Source organism: Equus asinus, chromosome X (assembly GCF_041296235.1).
Source record: "Equus asinus isolate D_3611 breed Donkey chromosome X, EquAss-T2T_v2, whole genome shotgun sequence".
Classification (NCBI taxonomy): Eukaryota; Metazoa; Chordata; class Mammalia; order Perissodactyla; family Equidae; genus Equus; species Equus asinus.
In genome coordinates this window covers 73,589,458-73,608,738 of record NC_091820.1, presented here as the reverse complement: position 1 = coordinate 73,608,738, position 19,281 = coordinate 73,589,458, and the positions used below count along the sequence as shown (strand labels likewise).

Genomic DNA, 19,281 nt, shown 5'->3' with positions numbered 1-19,281 from the left:
GCTCTGGCTAGGACTTCCAATACTATATGAATAAAAGTGGTGAGAGTGGGTATCCTTATCTTCTTCCTGATTTTCAAGGAAAAGATTTCAGCTTTTGACCAATGCGTATTATGTTAGTAGTGGGCTTGTCATTATTGATTTTTCTTTTTGCACATGAAGTATAGTTTATTAGTTGTCACTGCTAGAGAGCAAGCAGATAGACAGAGTAAAAAGATAAGTTAAAAAGTGAGAATGGAGAGATGCAGGCTATAGCCACCATACTTGGCTTGGGCTCTAAGTGGGTGGGAGGGGAAGCATAGAACTGGGAGGTGCTGTTCAGTGGCCCAAACCTGCCTCTCAGGCCAGGCTCCCTCTCTACTCCAGTTCATCTTGTGGGGACAGCATACCGTCCCTGGGAGCTTCCTGCCTTTCCCCCTTTGCTACTTTTGGCAACTAAAAGGCAGGTGCTCTCTTCTTGCCAAGAGTATGCCCCAGGGCTCCCTCAGGCTCTCTGTGGCTGACCCATACACAGGCCTAGGTGCTGATTGCAGCTGCTGCAGACAGACCCCTCCCTCATTAGCAGGAGCCAGGAGGCCTGGGGTGTTCAGGGGCTGTAGTTAGGGTTGGGAGCTCCAGAACCACAAGTCGGAATCAGGGCTGGAGGAAGGGGTGATATCATTCAGCCTCTGGGGTCCCCTCATGGCTGCATGACTGAAAGTAAGGAGAGAATGGGGTTAGTCTCCCCACCCTGAGCAGCTGGGTCACCAACAGATAAGATAAGTAGCAGGGTTGTACCCATTCTCTTCTGCCCAGGTCAAAATGGGCAGGGGTCTGGGAGGGAGCTTGCTTAGCTGAGTAGTTCCAAGTAGGCGGCAGGGACCTTGCCCTTCTTGTTGCCTCTTTCATGAATGAGCAAGTCAGGGTCCATGCCAAGCATTCTGTAGATGGTGTCAAGCTCATCAGCAAGCAGGGCCAGCTTACTGCTCTCAGCCACCTTGTAGTCATAGAGTACACAGTCTTTTGGATTCAGTTAGCAGGTAGGACCAGGCCTTCTGAGTTCTGCTGGTAGATAGAGCCACCTTCACCAGGCAGAGCAGGCTCCCCCAAAGAGGCCAGGCCAGCCACAGAGGGTACCACAGGCACAGTAGCTGTGGTGGTGGGTGACTTGCTGCTCAGGGGCAGGTAGGTGGGTTCTGTTGTACCCATGAAGGTGCCTGGAAATCTGTCCAGCTGTTTCTGTAAGTCCAGCATGCAGCAGTAGCACTGCACGTAATAAGTTGTCTGAGACTCTAGGAACTCACAGAGGCAACGAAGATGCTTCATGTGAATACAGCTGATTCCCTCCAGCAGGAGACTGGTCACTTCTGCCTGCTGGTCGACCTCCTTTGGGGCCACTTGGAGCTCCTGCTCAGTCTTGTCCACCTCATCATTCCAAAGCAGGGAGGCGCTGCTGGAGAGAATTTAATTACAAGGTCAAGTCTCCTGAAATTCAAGCACCATTGTGGCTTTGGCTTCTGCAGCCTTGGCCTTCTTCAGGAGTGCTTCGCAGGCATTCAAGTCCAGACACAGGTTTTGGAGGAGCCACCCCTCCTTGGAAATCATCTTCCAGCTCCCTTCTTAGAAGTTGCACTGGGACATGAGGAAGTTGGTGGGGGCTATGAGGATAAAATCTTCTGTATCTCCCAGACACTTTTCAGTTTCTGCCACCTTGATCAATGTCTTCCCCTAGGTAGCAGTGGGCCCCAGCCCACTGGCCATCTCTGACATGGACTGATGCAGCAGTTCCGCATTGGTGACCCACAAGGTAACCTTCCTGTCTAGCTTCTCATATGGGAACTCCTCCACTTGGGCACTGGGGTTGGGCCACAGTGGCACTCTGAAGCAGTACCTCTGACTGCCTCAGGATTTTCTCCATCCACTTCTTGGTGCTGTCCTCCTGGGCCAGAAAGCTTTTAAAGTGGGCCTCAAACTTGGTCTTCTCAGCCTGGCTGAATTTCTCCTGTGTGAAAAGCATGTCCCGGATGAGGAAGATGCCTGCATCTGACTTCATGTTGAAGTCCACGCCAACTATAAAAGTGGATTTGTGTATTTGTTTTTTCCCTTTTATAAATTTTTGCTTCATGTATTTTGATACTCTTAATAGATCCATACCTGTTTAGGATTTTTATGTCTTTTTGGGTAAATGATTCCTTTATCAATATATGTTTTTCCTTTTCCTTAATAATTTTCCTTTATGTGAAGTCTGCTTTGTCTGACATAAATACAGCTATTTCAGGGTTGTTGTTTTTTGACTAGATTAGTGTTAGCATGGAGCATCTTTCTTCATACTATTACTTTTAACCTAATTCTTTATATTTAAAATGAGTCTCTGTTAGACAACAAATAGTTGAGTATTGTTTTTTTAATTTTATCCACTCTAACAATCTGTCTTTTAACTGGCACATTTAGACTTCTATTTAAAGTGATTATTGCTATAATTAGATTAAAACCTACCATCCTTGTAAATTTTGTCTATTTGTTGCATTTACATTTAGTTTCTTTTTCCACTTTTCCTGCCCATTCTGGTTTTAATTGAACATTTATTCTATTGTACTCTATTTCCCCCTTGGTATATGACATATCATTCATATTTCTTTTAAATATTTTTATTTGTTGCCCTATAGTTTATAATACAAATTTTAAAATATCTATTTCCGCCTTCAAATAACCTTACATTGCATTATGTTATAACAGAGTATTTCTAATTGCTCCCTCCTGCCCTTTGTGGCATTGCTGTTATCCATTTAATTTATTCATAATCTATATTCACAAAATATGATGTCATGATTATTTCATTAAATACACCATTAACTTTTAGATCAATTAGAATGAGAACAATAGATTTTAACTTGCCTTTACTTTCCTCTATTATATTCTTCTTTTCAATATGCAGATCATAGCTTTTGACCTATATATATTTTTTGTCTGAGTGAAGAACTTCTATTGATATTTCTTACAGAGAACATCTGCTTATAATTAATCCTCTCATTTTAAACAATTTTCTGAGAAAGTATTTTGTTTTCACTTTTGAAGGATAATTTTACTAAATATAGAATTCAATTCATTCTATAGAATTCTTTTAAAGATTCAAAGATTTTACCCCAATTTCTTCCTGTATACATGGTTTCTAATCACTGGTCTGCTGTAACTGTAATCCTTGCACTTCTGTCAGTAAAGTATTTTCTTCCTGACCTTGGCTTCCTTCAAGATTTTCTTTGTGTTATCTTCACTTTGGATATGATATACCTAGGTATAGTTTTTATTTTATCTTTATTGTTTTTAACATTTATCCTGCTTGAGTCTCTCTAAAATTCCTGGATCTTTGGATTATTATCTGTCTTTAATTTTGAAAAGTTCTTGGCTTTATTACTTCAAATATTTATTCTGCTCTTTTCTGTCTCTCTTCCCATTTTGTTCCAATTATGCATATTTTACACCTTTTTAAATTGTCCCACAGTCTTTGGATATTATGTTCTATTTTTGTCATTATTATTTTTTTGCAGTTCATGAAGTTTCTATTGACCCACCATAAGCTACCTAATTCTTTCTTTAGTTGTGTTGGGTCTATTGTTGATCCTATCAAAAGACATTTTTCATTTTGATTATGATGTTTTTCTATTTCTAGTATTTACTTTTGACTTTTTCCTGGAGTTCCCATCGCTCTGCTTACAATACCCATCTGTTCTTGCATATTGTCTATTTTTTCCTTTAGAATCAAGAACATATTAATTATAGTCACTTTAAGTTTCCTGTTTGATAAGTCCAACATCTGTGTCATATCTGGGTCTGGTTCTGATGCTTGCTGTGTCTCTTCAGTCTGTGTTTTTTCTTGTCTTTTTAGTATATCTTGTTATTTTTTGTTGAAAATAGGGCATGTTTTACTGAGTAATTGTAACCACTGTAAATGGACCTCTAGTGTGAGCACTTATGTTAATCTAAGAGTTAGACGGTGATAAATGTTTATTGTAGCTATATGCATGAGGCCTCAGATTTATCTAGTGTCCTTATTTTTGTCTCTCTTCTCGGTTTGGGGGGTCCATTTGCACTGGTTCTCAGAAAAGGTCTGCGTCTTACAGCTCTTTCAATTGTAATCTACTCTTATCAAACAAGAATCTTGTGCTAGGTAGTAGTGTATAGGAAAGAGGAGTCATTCTATAATCTTCTCATTCTCAGTTTATTAAGGGGCCTATGCTTTCAGGCTGTAGCCTACACAAGTGTTTCTTTCTCTACTACAGGGGCATAGCTTTTTTCCATTCCCCTTATAACCTAACATGGCTTCAGCATTCCCAACCTATTTCCTTGAAGCCTTGGGTCCTGATAATTGTATTTTTTCTTAGATAAAACAGAAAACCAGAAAGACCTTGGATGGAATGCATATCTTCTCTCCCAACTGGAATAATGCTTCTGCCCCACCTTCTGGTGAAGTGTTTTTCCATGAAAAGTAAAACCTTGCTATGGAGAAAGAACTTAGATGTTTTCACACTGGCTATTCTGCCCCTCCCACTACCAGGTCCATGAAAGAATCATGTTCAGATCTTCTCTGTTAGAATCTGGTAGGATTCCTGGAAAGAAAATCCACAAAAGTGGAATCTCCTCTAGGACTGGGGTTCCAAGCAGTTTTAAATCTCATGATAGTCCCCACTTAACCTCCAGCAATTCATCAAAATTATTATTTAAATGTTCCTACAGTTTATAGGGTCCAATGGTTTCTCCAGGTAAGCATGTCTCAGTTGTTTTATGTCTCTGGATGAACCTGTCTCTTCAGAATTTAGGCAACCTCATTTATTTGATAAGTCCAAGCATAGTCATTGATCTTTAATTTACCGAGCTTTTTCTTGCTATCAGAATGGGAGTGACATTTTCCAAGATCTTTAAAGGTAGAATCTGAAATGAGAAGTCTGTAATATTTTTGCAATTTCTTGTAAGTCTTAAAGTATTTCAAAATTTTAAAAAAAGTGTCTGTAAAATGTGTTTAAGCAAAATGAAGTAGTGAAGATTAGACAACAGGATTAACAAAAACTCAACTGTATGTCCTTTACAAGACACACAGCTAAAACAAAAAGGAAATAAAAGGAAAACAAAAGTTTGTAAAAAAAAAATAGACAACTCCTAAAAAAATAAATCTTATATATCTATATTAATAAACAAAATAGAATTTTAATCAAAAAGCATTACTGGAAATATAGAAGCTCATTGAATAAAGTTGAAAGTTCAAATTTACCAAGGTATATAGTATTGCTATACTATGCAAAATCTGAACCAAACGACATAACCTCAAATACTGCAAAGCAAATCATTAACAAAACTGAAAGAGTAAATTGATAGACCCACAATTGTAGTTTAGAGAATTAGCTCCCCTTTTCCAAAAATGGTTAGATGAATAGACATAAATCAATAATGATATATTAATAACTATGTGCAAGGTTCTTTGTATATATTAACTCACCTTAACCTCAAAACAAGCCTGTGAAATTAGTACTAATATGATCTTCATTTCACAGATGGGAAACTATTGCAAATGATGTTTAATTGCCTTACCCCAAATCACACAACTGGTAAGTAGCAGAACCTTTACACAATTTTGCCTTTTAAAAACATAATCAATAAATTTGAATACAAACTATTTTACTATCCAAGAGGAGAATGCACATTGTTTTCATGCACATATGGAAAATTTAGATATTAGACAAATAATTTAATCTCTAAAACAATCTAGAGGTACATATTAACGTTATATTTAAAGATGATAAGGTAGAGAGACTTAAAAAAATATCCAGGACCATACAGCACTGGATTCTAGGTCTACTTAATTCCAGGGTTTGTGCACTTCTTTGTATGTCATACTATTTTATTGTAAAGTTTGAGAAGACATGGAGAATATATACACGAGGTGGCATGTAGGTTATTTCATGCATGGAATTAGGATCATGAAGGGGTACCAGCAGAAGAAAGGTTTGTTTCTTCTTCCCTCTATTTAGACTCACTATGTGACGACCCCTGAAAGAGAACCTTTCTTGATCTGTTATTGTATGTGGCACTTTCACTCAAACCAAGCTTTACTATCTGGTAATTTTCCCTGTCAGCTGACTGATAATGTAAATTCATTTTTTCTAAGTGTTAAGTGAAGACAAAAGCTCAGTGTTTTGCCACTAGCAAATAACATATGTGTGTTTTAACAGAGGCTTTCAGTATGGAAATTTGAGACATCCAGGGAGGGCTTGCGAGCTACTTTTGTGAAAGCACTTCCCTGTAAACCTTGGATCATGCAATATGCACGGCTGTCTACTCCATTTATGTATAATGCCCACTCTTCACAGAGACACAGTAATGGTTAGACCTGAGGGTCAATGTGTAATATGGGAATAAACGGTATAGAGCTTAGAAATCTATAGACTTGAAAATTGAAAAACAATCAAGCATTTTCATTAGTAGTCTGTCGTGGTCTAAAGGAAAGCACATTTTAAAGCAAAGAAAAAGGTAATTTTGAGGCAAGAGACCCCAAAAGTCATAACATGAAGAAGAGAGATTAAGATAAGCACAATTGGCTTGACCCAGCATTAAAATATTAAACTTTCCCCTCTAAATCCTCACTATCATGACTGACATTGCTCTGTGAAAAACAGAGCAAAGTTGCCTCGTATCATATACCCAAGACCCTCTCCTTCTTCTCTACAGTTTTTTTTTTTTTTCCTGAAGGCTTGGCTCATGGCCTGATGGCCTTGCCTCTACAAGACAGAACAATTTGTCCTGCATTTTAAACAACTATCTGAATTCCAAATTTAAATAAAAATTATCACTAATTCATCACAACTTTCTCCTTTTCCACTATGTATAAGTCAATCAGCGAATGTTCTCAATTTTTTTAAGCTTTATTAAAATATAGTTAACAAATAACACTATGTAAGTTTAAGATGTGCAATGTAGTGATTTTACATATGTATCTATTGCAAAATGATTACCACAGTAAGGTTAGTTAACCCATCCATCAGCTTACATAGTTACAATTTTTTTGGTGAGAACTTTTAAAATCTACTCTTTTAGCAACTTCAAATGTATAATACACTATTATTAGCTATAGTCACCATGCTGTACATTACATCCCCAGAATTTATTCATCTTACAATTAGTAGTTTGAACACTTTCACCACCTCCAACAATTTCTCCCAACCCTGTCTCCCACCCCTGGCATCCACCAATCTATTCTCTGTTTCCATGAGTTTGTTTGTTTGTTTTTTATGTTCCACATATAAGTGAGATTATACAGTACTTGTCTTTTTCTGAATTATTTTCATTTAGCATAATGGCCTCAAAGTTCATCCATGTTGTCACAAATGTCAGGTTTTCCTTATTTTTTATGGCTGAATAATACTCCATTATATATATAATCATATTTTCTTTATCCATTCATCTGTTGATGGACATTAGGTTGTTTCCATGTCTTGGCTATTGTACATAATGCTGCAATGAACATAAAGGTGCAGATGTCTCTTTGAGATAGTGATTTCATTTCCTTTCAGTGATTCCATTTTCCTTTCATTTCCTGAATATATACCCAGAACTGGAATTGCTGGATCATAACATAGTTCTATTTTTAATTTTTTGAGGAATCTCCACAATGTTTTCCATAGTGGCTGCACTAGTGTGCACTCCCACCAATGGTGTAGAAGGGTTCCCTTTTCTCCACATGCTCACTAGTGCTTTAATCAACACATGTTTTGTGTAGAGCACTGTGCTAGATACTTTAGGAGATTCAAGAGGAGAAAACATTATGCTTACCCTCAAAGACCTCCCAATTCAATCAGGGAGAAAATACTCACAGAGCCAATAATAATCAAAAATACGAGAGAGTAGAAAAATAAATAATCACTGTATATTACAGGCTAAAATATAAGTAGGGATTCTGAGACAAGGGATATAAATGAGGGCAATAATAAACAGGGAAGCCTTCACAGAAGAATACAGCAGATTAAAATTTGAAAGTTTGTTCTAATTAAGTCTAGCCATTCTTTATAACATCCCACAATTAATAAGCTAGGAAGACAGAAACATGGTCTTACTGTTAAGAAAAGCTACATGTGAAGAGAGCTATCAATTATTGCATTTTTCTTTTTTCTAAAACTCTAGTAAAACATACGCAGTTATAGAAAGTATAGAGGAGGTTGAGCTAATTGTGGCAACATATCAGTGAGTGCATACCTAGGTGTTTATAAACATACAGAGATAAACATATAAAGCTTATCGTAAAAGTTTCCTTACAAATTTAAAATAAATTTTAAAATACACCCATTTAGTTCTAAATAAATTACCATATACTGGATTTATATAAGCATATATTATACTCAACAAACAGTATTACAGAAAATAAATAGTATTGACTCAGCCACATAAATATAAACATATATAAGGGTGAAGATGTGTGTGTGTGTAGTGGAGACATTTCGGACTACTCTCATATAAACTACATGATACACAATTTAGGATTTTCAGAAAAATACTTTATTTCATAATAAACTTGCATAGTAACACACTTTGATTTTGCCCACAGTGAACCAGGCATTGATAATACATTTTGAGTAATTTATGTGGCTGTCATACTTCTGTCTGTTTGCCCAGTGCTGTCTCACTTAAGACTTGATTATTGTGAATCTGCTGGTTATACAAGAGCTACAGTGAAAGGGAGAATTTTTGCACCAGCTTATTGCTTCAATAACAGACATTACTTAGCAAGGAGATTTCATTAATAATGGATATATGCAGGAAAATTGAGGATTATTGTCTGGTGTTTGCAGAGGAAATTATTATGGGGAGAAAATATATCCCTTATCTCCTTCTACAAACCTTGTATAAAAATGGATTTACTGTGAAGGAATGCATATGACATAACTTCCGCAGAGTAAAGAAAGACATATTTAACCTCTGATAAATATTACCCTGTCTCAGATAAGAAAGCAAATCAGGAATTTCAAAGATAAAGGAATGGAGATATCCTTTTGTGATGGAATATCTGTGTTTTCTCATCAAATCAAATTATGCATAAATTTACAGCTCAAATGGTCTCCCACTTTCCAAAAAAATCCTTTGTAAAGCTGGTGTACTTCTGGAATTTTGTGATTTCATTAATTTAGTCAGTGTGGCAAAGATTGCCTCCCTGCTCACTACAATTGTTTCCTTTTCCTCTTGCATAGGCAGATAGATTAGATGTCCCAGTCTCTTTTGTAGTTAGGTAATAGTACTACTATTAACTGAGGTTGAGGTCAGGCCAATAGAATGTAGCCAGGAGTGATGAACATAATTTCTAGGTATACCTCATAAAAAACTCCCAAGTTATCCTTAACTTTCTCTTCCCCTTCTACCAGTAAGATCCTGACCTCCAGGACAGCCTTAGAAGCCATGTGTTAATGATGGAAGAGCCTTCTTTTTTATTAATATCTAACTTGAATTTGGTATTGTGCCAGATATGCTATTTTCATGCTATTTTCCCCTGGCTAACCACTTAAAAATGAAATCAAGATTCAATTATTTTGAATAAACTGTTCAGATTTTAGGTAATCAGTGCCATGCTGCTAGACCTTTTAGCCAACATGAGCCATAGCACAATAACAAAATATGAGTTCAGTAATTACTATGTTCCAGACATGGAGTTAAAAAGTTTTGGCTCGTGGTCTCATTTAACCCTACTAAATATAGCTTTATTCCCATCACATAGATATGGATTTTGAGTCACTAAAAGGCAAAGTTCCCAGTCTAAGGTTTTGCAGCTAGTAAGTGTCAGAGATTTAAAGCAAACCCACCTGACCGAAAACTCAAGTTTTAACGATGGTATTTTATTTGCAACACCTGAGAGTGTTCCTCTGCAATACAAACAAAACAACTTGTTCAGAATTCACTTATTTGGAATTAATGGTGATAGGAAATAAAACTGGGTTAAGGTTTCTGCTTAAATAATAATGCAAAATATTTGAATGAGTGAAATTATGTCAGAAGTGTATAATATACTTAGGGAACAAGCCCATTTTGAATTTCAAAGGCACACACTTACAGGCAACTGAAAATCTTGTCTAATCGTTAAAGCATATATGTTTACATACATTTATTCCACCAAATAGGGCATCATTATGAAGAGATGAAGAGAGGAACAGAGAATTCATACATCTTTTTTCACAAATTTCAAGCAGAAACTAATACAAAACTAAATCAGACCTAAGAGACACATACCTGGAATATACATTTACATCAGGAGAAATATTTACTCCAATTATAGGGATGTCTTCATTTTTGTTTTAATTCTTCACTTTTTATACACACATGGCTTTCTTTTTTATGTAAATGTTGCATATTTTTAATGATGTAAAGGAACACTTTTTTCACTCACACCACTTCTGACGCCAAATATATGGGAGATTTTTGCACACCAGCCAATTCTTCAACTCTCCAAACACCAACTGGGTGTCCCACAATTCAATTATGACACTAAATACCTGGAGTTAGTGCAAACTCTACAGATTAAGGGCTCAGTTCCACAAGACTGCCCTCACTTCAGATGCCAGACACAAGTCCCATGTTGTCACCTATACTTCTGATCAACTGTCTATAAATTTAAGGTTCCAACAACTCCCTCCTCAGAGTTGATTATTTGCTATAACAATTCACAGAACTCAGGAAAACACATATGTTTACCCCTTGTAGGATATTTGGTCCTGTGTAAAACATCTATGGAGACATTGAGCCCATGACAAAAGGTCCTTGATATCTGGTCATATTTGGTCCTGTCCAAAACATCCATGGAGACATTACGTCCTCACCTTGAGGTCCTGTCCAGAACCATTTGGCATGAACCAAAGATGCTCATGGACATTTTGGACAGGACCAAATGTCAAGCATCTTTTGGAGTGGACCAAAAGTCTGATGGGCCAAATGTCTTATGGACCAAATATGTCTGGTGAATGTGTTTGGACCAGACCAAATATCAAGGACCTTTTGATGTGGACCCAGTATCTGATGGACATTTTAGACAGGACCAAGTGTCTGCTAATCATGTTTACCAGTTTATTATAAAAAACATAATAAAAGATACAAATGAATAGTCAAATAAAGAAGTTCATAGGTGAGGTCCAGAAGGGTCCTGAGTGCAGGAGGTTCTGTCCTCATGGAGTTGGAGTGCACCATCTTCCCAGCACTTGGATGTGTTCACCAACCCAGAAGCCCTTTAAACCCCATAGTTTCGGGATTTTTATGGAGGATTCATCGTGTGGACATGATCAGTTGATAACGCTGTCTCCAGCCCCTCTCTCCTCCCTGGAGCTGAGGGGTGGAGCTAAAGTTCCAACCTTCTAATCATACTTTTTCTTTCTGCTGACCAGCCTCCATTCTGAAACTATCTAGGTGCCCCAGCCATCAGTCATTTCTTTAGCATACATAAAGACACTCATCACTTCAAAGATTCCAAAGATCTTAGAAGCTCTGTGTAAGAAGCTCCTATCACCCCCATCATTCAGAAAATTACAAGGATTTTAGGAGCTGTATCAGGAACCAAGGACAGAGACCAAATATATATTCCTTATTATATCCCAGTCCAGTCCCTGGCTTCAGGCCATGAAACTCTTTCAACAAAATGATCATAACAGTCCAAAAATATCAGTACTTTGCTAGAATCCCATTCAGTCATTATTACTTATCCAGTCCATCATTCTAGCTACATTCACTATTAACACCAATTTTGCCAGATGGGGCGAAGACACAACATGCCCCATCAAGCCATTAGGGATTCTGACATAAGATTTTTAAATATACATTATGGGTTATAAATTGTGTTCCTTTGTTTGAAGAAAATGACAATCGACTGTCCAAATTGGAGTCATATCTTCTGTTTGAATCCTTCAATAACATTTTGAGTATTTGTATCTACTACTCAGGCTGCAAAGTCCAGTACAGAATCAGTATTTATTCCTGTCAAGACTCATTTATACCCCACAGGGCTACTGATCTCAGTCTCACTTTCCAGCTATGTTTAGGAACTTCCCCCCTAAGGAAATCTGCTACATAACCATCTGCAGTCTTTGTCTCTTTCGTTGGCAAACAGAACAGTTGGTATTTTGTGCCTCAGAGGGTGCAATAGGAATATGTCTAGGTTCAGCGTATCTCTGCATTGAAGTAATACCCATATCCACTGATTTCATGGAGCCAGGTGGCCACCTTAAGGGAGCATATGACAATATCTGCTTGTCAATTCCAATTAACTTCAGAACCTGGAAGGGAGTTCTTCTAGTGGGCATGGACATATCCTACTTTAATCCACCCATCAAATTCCCTAGAGATTTTCATAGGGCTATGCCCCATATCGGCATCCCTTTAAAAGGCTAGGTCTCCATTGTCCTTCTGCCTAGCCATATGGCCAGGGCATTGGTCACCGCCCATGACTCAGTAAAATGCAAACATAGGAGCTTTCCCCACTGTTCAATTCTTCTGTCACTGCCAGGAAACAGCATGCAATTTATCCCACTGAGTTGATTTGTTTTTGTCTTCTTCAGTCTTTCCATCCACTAGTCTTAATGTGTGGCTTTCCAAACAGAAAACAGTTCCATTCATCTTGGAAACTGCCATCTGTAAACCAAGCAGCAATTTGTTGGTCAATTAACAGCTGTTTATATGCTACTATCCCCATAGTAACAGGTTTTGGCAGCTCCTCAGGTGATTCCAAAGTCAGTCCTAGGGTAAAAAAGGCTCCCTGCTCATGAGTATCTCTTCCTTGCATTCCCCCAGTAGCATGATGATATAAAAACTATTTCCATTTTATTCTGCAACTCTTTTGAGTTCTGCCCTTCCCCTTAGAGAGTTTCTACAAATTCACTCAAAATATCATGGATATTTCAGGTTTCAAAATTGTTTTATGTCCTTCAGTTATAGGGACAGTTTCAATTAATGCCTAGTAGCAAGTTAATAATTGTCCCTCAAATGGAAATACTCTCATCCAAAGTTGTATTAATCTTGACTGGGAGGCACTCACAGGCTTTTGCCATGAGCTCCAGTATAAGCTCCACACAGAGCTAGTGTACAGAGAATTTATTCTTATCAGCACTCCAGCTTCTGTTCTATATTGTGTGGGCTCAGGCAATCTTTTTGGTTTCCATTTAGCATGTCCAGATAATATTGCTTAACGGACAGATTTGCATGTCTTCTGTTTTGTACTAGGTAGGGAAAATGTTCCCCAGTCAGCCACACTGTTCATCCCCATAATACTTTCAGGTAAAAGGCATTGCAACTTTACATAAACCCTGCTCAAACATACAAATTCTCCAAATTTTCACCTTTATTCCACCAACACTTACATCCTAATTGTAGACTTCATTAAGACTTTATCAAAAGGTTTTGGTTTTACCATATCCATTAACAAATGATACTGGCTCAACACAATGTTAATATAAAGGAAGACATATTATAGAAAAGAAACCATATCGTAACTTTGAATGACCTCTGACTAACTAACCCAGTTGGATATGCACCCTCCAGGAGATCTACCTGCTCTGTGGATTTTATTATCCCTGCTTGTGTATGTACCTCCTACCTGCAATAAGATAGTAACTTTGTTCTTTTGAGTTCCTTAGGACTGTGATAACCACCAGAGGGAGAGTCTATGCTGATAGCCATCATCAATGACAACTGAAAAGTCTGGAGTGGAGACTCCCAATCTGTAACACCAGAAGATCAACATTCCTAACCCCCTCTCCTATAACCCACTGGCCTATATACTGCTTCAAGATTCTGTTCCCCCCTTAAGATGGTTCTTTAGGATACTAGTCCACCATTTCCTGATTTGCTAGCTTATCACTTAATAAAATGCCCTTTCTCTGCCACCATCTTGTTTCTTGATGATTGACTTTTGTTTTGAAGCAAGCAGATCATGCCCCTTTGTGCTGTAACCGAAATTTGGCAACTCTGGGGGGACTTTAAGTCCTGCTCATGGCAAGTTGACCTCAGATGGGTGACCTGTTAGGTAAGTCCCTAGCAGCTGCCAAGGCTCCCTTTGTCTTAGGGATCTGCCCTTCCTGCTCTCCCATGCCAATGCCAGCTGCCTCCTAACACTCCCTATGGAGGAAAGAGAAATGGCTACTTCTGGTGAGTCGACAGGCTCACATCTGGAGTAAGGTAAGCTACCTCAGGGGCATAGCACTGAAAACTTCCTTCCTCTTCATCATGGGTCCCTCTCTTTGAAAGAGGGAACCACCTGATTAATAGGGTGCCCTGCCAGAATGGAAAGAGGTATAAGACTGATGTATGGTGGGAGTCTGGGAATCGTTTCACTGGTGGCTGTTTTTTACGTGTCTGTGTCTGTAAACAGCTCAAGGATCAGACATCTCTTGGGTTAATGACCTTGTTAAAATGCACCTGTGCCTAAAATTGTCTAATATCTCATCGGGATTGTGGGTTAGAGGCCCCACTGGTGAGATTTTTTGCTGTGTTAAAGTCCCAAGGCTAGGACTGTGGGTTTAAGGGAGACAATATAAAATGGTTACAGCCACTGGGATAGTCAAAAAGACTGGGTTAGAATGCCCAGCTCCGGGGTAGGGTCCCAGAGTACCCTGGATTAGAGTCCCAGAGTATTGGAATTTGGTATACGTTCATGTTTGTCTATGTCTGACTGTTTAATTTGTTAAAATTGGCTGTTTGAGGACTGAGTTTCTCAGTGATTATAACAAGCTGTCTTTAGAAATTACCTTGTTTGTTGTGGCCACCTTGGGAAAAGCCCTCTAAAATGGGAAAAACTATAAACAGCTAGCAAGATACGCTAGGATTATTTAAAATTACAGGGGTCATTTTGGGCTTCTTTGAGCCTCCAAACCAAGGAAAAAGGACAAATCTTTAATCTTTAAATAGTCAAGGGCTCCACCTTTCTACCAAAAGTTTCCAGAAGCTGTAAATGTTTACAGAGAACAACAGAATCTTACCAAGCTTGTTTTGTGCCCTGAGGCCTTGGATTGATAATTGTCAGATTGGGGGGGGGGTCCCAAAATTATGGTGGGACAAAAATACAGTTGCACTCGTTTGCAGTCAGAAATGGTTGGATAGAAATGTGGGTTGCACTCCCATTTGCGGCTAAGGGTCCTATCAAACTGCCATCGGCCTCAGGGGAAGTACTTTGACCATTAGAAGGAATGTTCCATTAGATAAGATCATTTAAAAGTGCACTTTAAAAATTGAAAGTTTTGTTGCAAAAAGCTAATAAAAAATTAAGTTATCTAAAAGAAAAGTCTATTAGGTCATAGTTTTACAGGTAGCCCAAAATCTTTCTTTGAAGGAAGGCCCCAAATGAGCCCCTCACAAAGTTAAGGAGACTCAAAGATTTTCTGGGAAGTTGCTGTTCCATACAGCTAGGTATAGTTACTGTTTGTCCCAGCTGAAACTTGACAAGATATTTGAAAGGATTTAGCAATTTACGATGAGAAATTCAACCAAACTGGTAGCTGATATTCAGAGCTTGATAAAAAAATTTTTAGGCCTTCTTCCCAAAATTAAGGTAAAATTAAGAACCCAGGGGGAAAAAAGCAAATTAGTGATGATGTAGTTGGACAGGTGTATCAACCTATAATCTCATTTGAGTTACAACTCAATTTCTGAGGAGTCAAGAGCAACTATCTTTAAAAAAATCCTTGTAAGACTAATGATACACCTCTAGAAGAAGTTCAGGTTCCTCTCATTTCCCTTAGCTCAAACAACTTGAAAAGCCCTCTGGGGACTATCTAGCCCATCACTAATTCCTAGGACTGAAAAAACAAGGAAAAGGCAGGAAAATGGCCATAAGAGCACCATCACCAAAAATCTAGCATATTGAGTGTTTTCTCTACAAATATTAGTAAAAAAGGCTTAAAACAAAATTTGTGTGTTTGTGTGTCTATATGTATGTGATTTGTTACCTCCAGATGGTATTATTTCTAAAGAACTCTATTCAATTGGCTTAAAGTCAGCACTTACATAAATTATTTCTAAGTGTAACCAACCCAAATATCTTTCAAGTTAACATGATATAAAATAATCTTTGGTAAATAAAAGCTTATTTAAGTTTGTTGGTTTGATTAAAATAGGCCTATCCTCAAAATTATCAGCATTGTATGTGATGCAAACATGCAAGCTTTATTATATGTTTATCAGTCAAATAAGCTGAAGTTATCTCTATTACAAAACTGGCAAGCAAAAATAATAACTTAAAATAACAGCTAATTTTGTCTGTCTCATGAAATTTTATAGGCAATCTAAGTAATTATTGGGAATGAGTAGACTAAATTAAATGTGAAAAAGATAAAAGTATTGGGTGAACTTTTTATGTGTTATGGCATGCATATTTAAAATAACTTCCAAAATCTCTCTGGTAACCTGAAACTTTAAAGTTTTGCTAGGAGAAATTAAACAACAAAAAATTAATTGAGAGGGTCAGCCCAGTGGCATAGTGGTTAAGTTCATGAACTCTGCTTTGGCAGCCCAGGGTTTGCCAGTTCAAATCCTGGGCACAGACTTAGTACCACTCATTGAACCATGCTGGGGTGGCATCCCACATAGAAGAACTAGAAGGATGTACAACTAGGATATACACTTATGTACTGGGGCTTTGGGGGAGAACAAAAAAGAGGAAGATTGGAAATAGATGTTATCTCAGGGCCAATCTTCCTCACCAAAAGAAAAATCATACAGAAAAAATTCATTGAATATCTGGGTCACTTTCTTCCTCTTCTTTTTTATTTTGGTGAGGAAGATTGACCCTGAGCTAACATCTGTGTCAACCTTCCTCTATTTTGTATGTAGGACACTGCCACAGCATGGCTTAATGAGCAGTGTGTAGTTCCGTGCCTGGGATCTGAACCTGTGACCCCAGGCACATGAACTTAACCACTATGCCACTGGGCTGGCCCTGGGTCATTTTCAAATAAGATAACATACTGAAACATTGTCACTAAATGCGTCTAAGTTTATCTACTTTTAGCTTCTTATTATAGAGAAACCAACAAATGCTTGGGCCTATTAGTATTCATGTCCCGTATTTTATTAAAATGTTGTATTATGATGTAGCATGTTTCTAGAAATTATGAAAAGTGTTTAAAATGCTATATAAAAGACAGTTCATAATTGCTTACATTTTGGTTTTCACTAAGGTCTGTAAACGATAAAACTTCTACTAAATTTAATAAGGAAAACATCCCTGTATTCAAGGAAAGTAAGATGTGTTTTCAGTAAAGAAGGTAGAAAGAATGGAAATATGTTTGCTTGTTTTGTTAAGGGAGATAAATTTTTCCTAAAGTTCTAGGAGGGAAGAAAGAAGGTGTAGGACAAATTATGAATGTAAAACAGAAAGTTATAGAAGGTTTGTGGAGGAGGAACCCTCAGAAATGGGTTGTGCATGGTCAAGTTGACTGATTGAAATAAATTTAATTAAGCAAGTTTCAATATCAAAAGTGAGGTGGTACAAAATTAGAATTTTGTTCTCTCTCTGTTAAAAGGGTAATTTTCCTGGACTTTTAGTCTCCTCTTGATAAAGAGGTTATAAGAGGGTTTTCCTTCCTGTTGAATAAGTTCACTTAAGAGATAGAAGATCTACGTTTTGTTAAAATAATTTCCTATGTTCAAAAGACTGAGGTCTGTCTATTAAGGTTCTTTTTGTTTTGACTGTTTTAACTCTCTGTTTACTATTGATTGTTTCTGTTGTCACTTTGAATTGATAAGTGAGCATTGTCTCACAGTGAATGTTGTTTTCTATTTTACTAAGTGTTTTAAAACATTTTGATATTTTTAACAAGCTTCCCCAAAAATTCATATCCTAAATGAAGTCTTTCTTTTGACCTGAGGGGAAAAAAAATTCTACGGGAATTTTCAGAGCATCCCTGGGACTAGTCAAAGAAATTTATTCTCCCTCTTCCTATAAAGAAGAAGATACTAAAATAACTAAGTTTACTTGGTATGTTAAATTACATGGGAAGCATTGTCAAATAAGTGATGATAAACCTTCTTAGGTGGTATTAATTGGGTAAATGTTATTGATATAATTTTTTTAATTATATAACATTCTTAAAATTCTGATCTCTCCTGGTTGTCAGCTTTAATTCTAGTTGTTATTTGAAAGTGTTGTATGTTACAGAAATAGCCAACTTTCTTTTTCAATTGCCCTTTTGAGTCTTTTGTCATTTCCAGATAGTTGTTTTACTCTGATATTTTTACAGATGTATTTCATCTTCAAAGAGGTTCATGGAAAGGATTCTGACACTTACTTTAGAATACAGGTTTCTGATAAACTTTCAGACCATAAAACTAAACTCAGTAAGAAATTACAGAACTCTAATGGTGAAACTGATGGCCTCATAACTCTGCTAACAGAAGATTAAGATCAAGAATCCATTACACAGGACTGAAAGAACTGATGAGGATGATTATAATTTTTATGACATTTCATTTGCGATATTGCTGACTTTTTGATGTTTTTTTTTTTCCAGATTTGAGGAAACCTTTTCTCTTTTGCTTAAGCTAACTACAACTTATGACAATTTGGTAAAACTATACCTTTGTAAGTAAAACTGAGACATTTATTTTTTTCTTCTCTACCTGATCCTTCCAGAATTTGGAAACTCTTAGTAAGTGAGTATTTTTTTCCTGGCAATACAGTTGTTTGCTTAAGTTCAATAACAATCTGTTCTCCTCATAACAAGACAATTGGAAACATTGGTTATACTACCACAGCTTTGATTGGAACGTCATATTTGAGAGAAACATTCAGACTCAGATATGAAAAGACAGCTTTTGAGGAACAAAGGTTCACTTTATGGAATAAAGCCTCTTGGAAATATTGGCCTGGTCCCATTATTACGGGGTTCTCAGCAGCTTTACCAAGTGAGTAAGTAAGGTCACTTCTCTGACTGCTGCCAGGACCCTCAGGATATATTGGGAACCTTGAAAAGAGAGGAATTCACCCAAATCTGTAGGTATTTCCAATGGAGTCTGATGACAAGTCCCTGGCTTGGCTTTTCTGGCCTCAAGAGGACATTAAGGTTCAATCTGAGATTCCTTATGAAAGGTTCCAGCAAAGCAGATTTAAAAGAGATTATATGATCAATTTCTATTCTTGCTGTGTTTATGTAAATTATCAGGCCAAATTTATTGAAACTAGACTTATTTTATAAACCAATTAGTCTTAATTTGGCTCTTTAGTAGAAATGAGGGTGACCTTAGAGAGAAAGATCTTTGAGGTTTTTGTTTTTGATCTGTAAACTGTACTGGATCCTGAATTCT

General features: G+C 37.3%; 1 pseudogene; it reads right to left on the bottom strand.

Moving 5' to 3' along the window:
- Positions 1-826: 826 nt before the first annotated feature.
- LOC106848126 (endophilin-B2 pseudogene) lies at positions 827-2,128 on the bottom strand (annotated as a pseudogene).
- Between the last annotated feature and the right edge of the window lie 17,153 nt (positions 2,129-19,281).